The sequence below is a fragment of the Lissotriton helveticus genome, chromosome 5_1 (genome assembly GCF_964261635.1).
Source record: "Lissotriton helveticus chromosome 5_1, aLisHel1.1, whole genome shotgun sequence".
Taxonomy (NCBI): domain Eukaryota; kingdom Metazoa; phylum Chordata; class Amphibia; order Caudata; family Salamandridae; genus Lissotriton; species Lissotriton helveticus.
The window spans coordinates 2,047,703,017-2,047,712,407 of NC_136065.1; positions in this window are offsets into that span (position 1 = coordinate 2,047,703,017).

A 9,391-nucleotide genomic window follows, 5' to 3' on the forward strand; every position below is an offset into this window, starting at 1 on the left:
TTCCAAAACGAGTGTCCATTCAGGAGACTTGTATTTCTTGTTTTGTCTTTTTAATCGTTCACTCCTTCTTTTGGAAGAGTTTTCTTCTTGCTCTGCTATCCGTGCACTTCTCCTTGCTTCTGCACGTTTCTCTTCCACCGTCTTTATCCTTAGCCTTAGTCTCTTTATGAACCTAGGCTCAAGTTTGTTTCTTTTCTTTAGTCTCTTAGTTGGTACTTGGACTTCACTTTCTTCTCTTATCCTCTTATTCTCTTCAGCTTGTGGCAATTCTGCTTCACTTTCTTCTTCTCCTTCCCTTATCTCGCTAGTTCCAGGGCTATCATCAATTTCTTCTGCCTGGTTACTAATCTGGCCTAGTTCAGGAATATTTTGTTTCTGGCTTTCGATTGTCTCTGTTTCTGTTTCTGTTTCTGTTTCCTGAACCCGTTCTTCTAACCCTATCTGATCCTGTTCAAGCACTTCGATCTCTTGATTTTCTTCTGCTCGAACTATCACTCTATGTCTAAGCTGTCCCTTATCCTCATCAGGAGTTAGTGGAGGTGTATCGAACACCTGTTCTGTCCCTGTCTGACCTTCTCCTTCCTCAGTTTTGATGTGAATCTCAGGCGGCTGAGGTTCTTCGCCTGTGCCTTGCTTTTCCTGACTAGTCCACTCTCTACCTTCACTAAGTCGCTCTCTTGTTCTGATAGGATCTTCAGTCAGATCAATCATCGGTATCCATTCTTCTGGCCATATGCTTGGCAGCTCGTCATCAGCTACTCCTGGCTCAGCTTCCTGGACCTCTTCAGCAGGCTGGATTCTTGGCAGTTCGTAGTCAACTACTCCTGGGCCAACGTCTGCTGTTCCTGCAGCCTGGCTGGTGCTGGGCTGCTCGTTGTCAGCTACTTCTGGTCTGGCTCCTGCAGAGTCCTCTGCTGGTTGCCCTTCTTCTGCAAATTCTTTGTCTGGTAATACCTTCTGGGTGTGGCCAGCGTGGATCCACTGGGGAACACCTGCGACCTTCACTGCAGTGGTTGTTACCAGGATTACTTGGCGTTTCTTTCCCCACCTTGGTGCCAGACAGTTTGATCGAGTGTGCTTCTTTATTTTGACCCAGTCTCCTGGAACCAAGCTGTGGAGAGGAGTCGTTGGATTGAGGATGCCGTCGTCTCCAATCTGGCGAGAGATAGAACGCACTTGGTCACCCAAACTTCTGCAGTATTCAAGCACCAAATCATCAGTAATACTCAACAGTTTGCTTCCTGGCACCCATGCTTGTCTCATCACTCTTCCCATAATGATTTCATGGGGACTTAGGCCTGTCTTGCGGTCAGGAACACTTCTCAGTCCCATCAGGACCAGGGGCAGGGCCTTCACCCAGGTCATGCCAGTAGCATCTGTCAGCTTTGCTAGTCTGTTTTTGATAGTTCCATTTACTTGTTCCACTATTCCAGAAGCCTCTGGATGATATGCACAGTGTAGTTTCTGCCTTATTCCAAAGGCCTTACAGAGTTCAGCCAGTATTTCATTCTGGAAATGTCCACCCTTATCTGATTCAATAATGAATGGCACCCCGAATCTAGGTATCAGTTCTTTTAGTAAACACTTCGCTACTGTCAGTGCGTCACTTTGGGGAGTAGGGTAAGCTTCTACCCATTTTGAAAATACGCAAACAATGACAAGGACATATCGCTTCCCTTCACAACGGGGCATGGTGATGAAATCAATCTGTATCCTTACAAAGGGACCCCCTGATCTCCCAATTTTGCTCAGTTCAACCATTGTCCTCTTGCCTGGGTTCATCTGTTGACATGACAGGCACCTCTGGCAGAGGGACTCTGCTACTTACCTGAACTTCTTACTATACCAAGTCTGTTGAAATACCAGAATCATGGCATCCCTACCAATGTGTGATCCTTCATGTATTAATCTTGCCATTGTGCCAAGCAAGTGTCGGGGTAATACAGGCATACCAGTTGGGCCCAAGATGACACCATCCACACGTCTCGGTCTACACCCATCCTCCTTCCATTTCTCTCTTTCTTGCCAAGGAGCCGACTCCTGCCACTCTCTCACTTCATCCCAAGTAGGCACTTCCTCAAACACCTGAAGTTGGCAGCTGGTTCCTGGCCCCCCTCGTTTTGGATTTACGATATACCGATCTCTGGCGCACCATTGGGCCACTTGGTCAGCATAATCGTTTCCCAGTGATACTTTGTCCATGCTCTTCTTATGAGCACCGCATTTTACCACTGCCAGTTCCTTGGGTAACTGGATGGCCTCTAAAAGGTCATGCACAACCTTTGCATTCCGAATGGGAGTACCTGAGGAAGTCAGAAATTCCCTTTGTAGCCACAATTGGCCAAAGTCATGCACAACTCCATAACAGTACTGACTGTCAGTATACACTGTTATGCGTATGTTTTTCCCAATTTTGCAAGCTTTTATCATAGCAATCAATTCGGCTACTTGTGCAGACTTGATGTTAAATAGGTAACCTGCTTCTTCAATTTTTGTTAAAGAGACTACTGCATAAGCAGCACTCAGGCCTCCTAGTTCATGTCTTAGACAGGAACCATCTACAAACAGCTCTTTATCATGCTCAGGCAATGGCGTTTCTTTTATGTCTGGGCGTGGTTTTGTGCTGAACTCTGTCAGATCAATGCAATCATGTTCATCATCATCCCCTCCTTCCATTTCCAGGGAGTCGGGGAGTAAAGTGGCAGGGTTCAGAATACCGCACCTAACAATACTTACATTTGCTGCACCCACAAGAATCCTCTCGTATTTAGTCAGCCGACTAGGGGTGAGATACTGTGTTTTAGTTCTGGTCAATAGAATTACCACTCCATGTGAAACATACACAGTCACAGGATGTCCCATGACTATGGACTCACTTTGTTCCAAACTTGCACAGGTAGCAGCTACTGCTTTCAGACAGCCTGGCAACCCAGCAGCTACTGGGTCCAAGGTGGCAGAGAAATAGGCCACAGGCCTTCTGGTCGTGCCATGTTCTTGAGTCAGGACTGACAATGCGCAATTATCGCGAGTGTCACAGAATAGGGCAAACTCTTTGGAATAATCTGGCATTCCCAGCGCAGGGGCTGTACACAGACAGTTTTTCAGTCTTGTGAAAGCCATTAGGCTTTCATCGTCCCATTCTACAATGTCTGGCATTCCTCTCGTGGTCATTTTTATCAAAGGCCTGGCTAAGACTGCAAATCCCAGAATCCACTGCCTGCAGTATCCTAGTACTCCCAGGAACATTCTGACGTCTTTTTGAGTACGGGGCAACTGCATCTTTTGTATTATTCTCACTCTTTCTGATGTGACTTTTCTGACACCCTTTTCTATCTGGTGTCCTAAATATTTCACTGATTTTGCACAGAACTGTAGTTTGTCAGGGGCCACTTTATGCCCTTTCTCACACAGATGATTCAGGAGGGCAATGGTGTCAACTACACAGTCCCTATGACTTTTAGACGCCAGTAGAAGGTCGTCTATGTACTGCACTAAGACAGAGTTCCCAGGTAAGGTCAAAGTCTCTAGACATTTCTTCAAGATCTGATTAAAGATAGAGGGGCTCTCTGTATACCCCTGAGGGACCCTGTTGCAGCAATACACGTGACCTTCGAAGGCAAATGAGAAAAGAAATTTGCTGTCGGGGTGCAGGGGTATCGAAAAGAATGCATGACACAAATCAATCACAGTGAACCACTCAGCATCCCAAGGAATCTGGTACAGAATCACTGCAGGGTTCGGGACAATAGGGCAGCAAGGAACTACAATTTTGTTTACCTTTCTCAGGTCTTGCACTACCCTATACTTGCCACTAGGCTTCTTGATGCCCATAATCGGTGAGTTGCATGGGCTGCTCATCACTTCCTGTATGATGTTTCCTTCTAATAATTTTTGTATTTCCAGAGTGACACCTGCTCTCACTTCAGCATTCATTCGGTAGGGCTTAGTGTTAGGATATACTGCATTGTCCTTGATGGCTATCTGTATGGGGTCCACATCTTTCATTAATCCCACATCTTTTCCAGTGAAATCCCACACCTCTGGCTTTACCGCTTCCTGGAGTTCTTGGGGCAAATCCTGCAGGGTCAATCTTTTAATTTCTGAGTCAGGTCTAAGTAACAATAATTTATAAATGCCATCTTCATCCGGGGTCTGTATTTCAACACCTTTTGGTGTGCAAAAGATGGTACAGTTCATTTTGCACAGCAAATCACGACCCAGTAGATTCACTGGACTGGTATCACAGACAACAAACCTATGCATTTGTTTAAAATTTCCAATTGAAATCTCCATTGGTTCGGTAACAGGAGTACTAATCAGTTGATTAGATACACCCACTACTTGGATATTTTCTCCCGAGAGGGGTAGGTTTGGAACGTCCACTGTTCTTACAGTAGAACGGGTAGCGCCAGTGTCCAACAGAAAGGTGACATCATTTCCGTCAACCTTTCCTTCAATATATGGTCCAGACTGGTCTACCGGCAAGGAAGCGCCAAGTACGCACTCCTCGTCCTCCCCTCTCAGGCCCCGTCAGTCCTGATTATTACAAAGGAAGGTATCATTTAGCAGATACTGCGAAGTTGCTGTATTTCTGTTCTCACCGCTTTCCCAAACTTCTATCTCCTCACCCTCTGCTTGCCTTCCCCTGTATACCTGCTTGGGTGCTCGAGGCACCTGAACTGTTTTTACCTGGGGTTGAGTCTTTCTTGGTTTTTCTTTCTGCGTCTGTGGAGTTAAATCAGGAGTTTTTGCATTATCATCTATTAATTGAGGACACTCGTTTCGCCAGTGTCCAATTTCGCCGCACTGATGGCAGGGAAATTTCTTCATAGCCTCTTCCCTGCTAAATTTTGGCCGGGGCTTTCCTCCACCCCCTCCCCCAGGACTTTTGTTCTCAGCATTTTTAACCATGTTACTCAATTGTTTTTCCTGCTGTTCTGCGAGCTTCACCTGAGCCCACATCACCTTTTCCTTAAGGGCCTTTTTCTTTTCTGCCATCTCGTCCTCGCAGTACTTAGCGTACCGCAGGACCTCATCCATTTTCTTTGTATGCCAGCAGATTTTATTATCTTTTATCCACTGACAAATTTCAGGTCTTAAACCATTTACAAACCTGTAAATAAAATGCGTCATGTCCTTCAAATCGATGTTATCAATACCACTGTATGTTTTAAATAACTGCAATAACCTCTCATAGAAGGAGTGCACTGTCTCGTCCCTTTCCTGTGTTGTTCTATCTATTTTTGTCCAATCAGTTTCCTTTGCGGGCACCTTTTCTTTCAAATGCTGAATCACCTGCTCATATTTTCGCATGACATCCTTTGATGGCTCCCCTGTTTCCTTATTTCTTGGGTACTCCTCACTGGGCCAGTCTATGGCTATTTTACACTGGGTCCATAAATCCACCGGAACCACAATGTCGAAAAACCCATCCAGGTCTTTCCACAGACATTTCTGTACCTTCACGAACCTTTCCACCTGCCTGTACCAGTCTACTGGTTTCTCTCGTAATTTTGGAAAGTCGTTCGTAAAGGACACAATATCCTGTCTAGACCAGGGGACATGCACATATTTCCCTCCAGGTACTTCGCGCATGGGGCATAACTGTTCAGGTTTCTCCACCTCCCTTAAAGCAAATTCAGGAGTCACTTGTCGGGAGCGAGCCTCTTCCCTCTTTTTCGCCCACCTGCTTCTCCATCTTTCCACATCTCCCCATTTCTGCAGTACTCCCAATAATTCTTTAATCTGCAGCTTTTTTCCTGCCACATTCAAGTGCTCTATATCTTTGTCTGAGAAGTCTGCTCGGTACGGTTTCTGTAAGGGCTTGGATTTTGAGATATCTATTCCCATACTAACTGCTGTTTCGGTCAGTTTTTCGTGGAGCACTCTGGTGTTCCTTGTAAAGCTTTTACATATAAACGACAATTCTTCTTCAGAGTAGGTATTCAATCGATCCAACCCCACATTTCCTGCCATTAATTCTTCTATTTCTACCCTCAGCTTATAGAGGTCTAAAGGTTTCGTTTGCGGAGTCTGTTTCTCTAATTCACGACTCCAACTCTCAATTTCATCTGGAGTTACCAGAGAGACATTCCTAGTGCCTGTTGCGGATTCTAATTTAATCTCTTTCGCATTAAAAGGGTTATGCCTCTGCTGCATTCCCTTTCCGGTCGGTTTGTTTGGCAAGTCCAAGAACGCAACTTCAGACTCGCACTCACTGGACTGATCATCTATGATTATCGGTTCCTGTCTCCGGGGTGCCATGACTGGGGTCATAACTGGAGTAATCGGATTTCCCTGACCATTTCCGTATAACGGGACCACTGGTCCAATAGTTACTGGAATAGTCAATGCCTCAGGGCTGGTATTTAACTGGGAGATTTTCTGAATTATTTCTGTCCTTTGTCTAGCTAGAGCCTCTTGCTCCTTTTCCACTAGTATCCTTCTTAAAGTCGTGTCATGTAATATCTGTGGGGTCAAAGGAGGAGTAAAACTCGGGGCAGTAGGATGCGTTTCACTTGGTCCCCCACCATAATTTGGTTTCGGAAATAAAGTTCCAGTGTTAAAGGACCTGCGCTCTTCCCCATATGGAGGTTGAATAAAAGGCAGTCCTGAATTCGATGGTTTCTCTACGCTTTCATACAAGGGTCTGGGAAACAAAACTTTCGTACGTGAATATTTTTCTTCCTGGCTTGCGGGCACTTTGGGATATATATCCCTTGTTTCCGCAGGCTCGGGTTTCTCAGAATAGGGCAATACTTGACCACCCCCTCCCAGTCCTAGGAATCTGTCTTCTTCCTTGAGGAAGTGGCGTCGGGGAGCATCTCCTACACTGGAAGGTCGGGTTCCCTCGTTATAAGGTGGCGGACTTCTGGCACAGATGTCATCTATCAGTTCATCATCTGACTCCCCCGGGGCCCCCCAATGCTTACACTTTTCGGTACTTTTCTCACCCGCTGTAGGGTTATGACATGCCGGCATCATGGGAAACAAACCCTCAACAATCATGCTCTGCCTCCACTGTTTCATCCTTTTATCCCTGGACTCCTGTTTCAGCCTGGGGTACCACTTGGTCAAACCCTTGTCCATTCGGGGTCTTTCTCTTTCAAAAGCCTCAATTTCCCATTCCTCTAATGCCTCATACTGCGTTAGTCTCGGTCTGGGATGCAATTCGTTCATCCGAGTCCTTAAATTAAATAGGATCCTACCATTGAAAGTCCCATCTAATGGAAATGCCAATACTCCATCATCTTTTGTGTACTTCACCCAATTCTCCAACCACACGCAGGTATTGTACCCTCGGTCAAACATCATGAATGAGGCAGGAGTATTAGGTGGTGGGACAAGAACACCTTCCCTAGATTTAATTGGTTTGTCCGTTTTAAAATAATTTTTCACCTTACTTACAAGGGACAATTTTCTCTTTGTTCCGTACATAATATCGTATCTATTAGTTTTCCACTGATCCCTTTCAAACCCTAGGTGCCTTGGATCAGGTCGAGTTCCTGTAGTCTGCGAGTGCCACATACGACTTCTACGCTAAACTTTGTTTACAAACTACCTCCAATCAGAACGCGCTTCAGAAATCCGTGCGACCAATGGGTGCGCGACTCTGAATAATCTCCGCCAATGGGTGCGCGGCCCCTTCGTGAGACAGTTCCCACGCTCTGGCTCTCACCCCTCCTTTACAATACCAGCTCCGCTACCCGCCCGCTGCTTCTACCAATCCCAGCGCGGCACAGAGTGACGTCAGAGGCGCTTCGCGACTGACTCCCTCCCTTCACAAGGTAACGGAAACTTTCCTTCTTTTAAAGTGCTCAGTGCTTGGTTAATTTACAACAAATACACATTCGCCACAGTGCTCAAGTGTCTAGATAGAGAAAGAATTGTTTTACTGCAAGTAAACTACTTCCATTTACTTTTCACTCGCTGCGAGTAGATCTCTTCCGCCTACCCTTCACTTTAGCATCGGTGAACCTGTTATTCCCCTAAACTCATCCACTTCTTTCCGGGATATATTCCGAGTTTAAGGTTTCCCAGCGGACCCCTTTGCTTTCACCCTAGCTCCGAGGAACCTGCTACTCTTCCGATGTGACCCTTACTAGGTTACGCCACTATGGGAATTTTGCCAATGAGCCCCGTTACTGTCATTTATTCACACATGTATTCAGAAACCCCTAGTTAGTGCTTCCCGGTTATCCTAACCTGCACCTAACTTTCCTCGAGCCTGTGACCTCAGGACAATGGATTCTATTCACCACTTGCCCTTTCAATTCCCCGGGGAGTTCGGACAACACGAAACAATACGGTTTACAAATGCATGGATTAGTACATATAACAATATAAGAACAAGAATAATAACAATACAAAAATTCATGAGTTTCAGCAGCGTATTCACAAGAGAATGATCAGGTCTCTTAGAACAGCCGCTCTTCTAGCAGCATCAATATACTAGCAGCTTCCGACTCAACTAGTCCAACTAATCCCTGTCTTATTCTTAACTAGTCCCTAACCATCCTCTGCTTACCAGTAAAACTGATAGAGCGCGCGAGGCCACCCGACCAATAGTTTTCGCCGTTTTCCGGCTTCAGGGCCCATATACTTTCAAATCACCATATACATCGATCAGGTGACTTCACGAGCTCTACCAATTTGTGTGTGTGTTCCCTACTATTAATTTCCAGTGCACCCGACTTACCATCCACCGATGCGGGTACCTAATGACCACAATGAATCAGGGAGCTAGCTGTAAAGAAAAGGCAGCAAAATACAAACCCAACCAATAACATTCAAATACTGTTTAAATGACCACGGACAACTGGAAGTTTTAAAATGTTTATCTAAAGTTCGTTTCCTTCATGCATCAAGTATACAAGAATGAGACAATCAATGACCAAGATAATGTAAATTATGTAGCTATATAAAAATAATGATAGGGTAATCATTGAAATACTGATATAAAATGCAAGAGAAAAATACTATGCAATTCAGTAATATCTAAGCATGGGCAGACTATGTATGGGTAACTATAGGAGGGCCTATAATGAGTAACACGCTTCACTTAAATTATAGGGGCCTTTGAACAGTCTAGGTAATGAAGTTCTAGACCATATCAGAAAATTACAAACTGCAATGCAAAATATAATCTCTAACAAGTGAGAAGACATAGGAACAAACTTATGAAAATATGTAATTGACTTTCAATAGTTGCGGAAAGGCATGGAAAATATAACATATGCAATGATGAACTTTATTAAAGCAAAAGTTAGAAATTCAGAAGGTGCAAGATTTTAAGAGTTTCAGAGCAATATTTACCTAGAATGGTGTGGAAACCAAACCCTGGCCACGGGTCAGTTAAGGACAGGAAACCCTCAAGGAAGGATACCCCTCA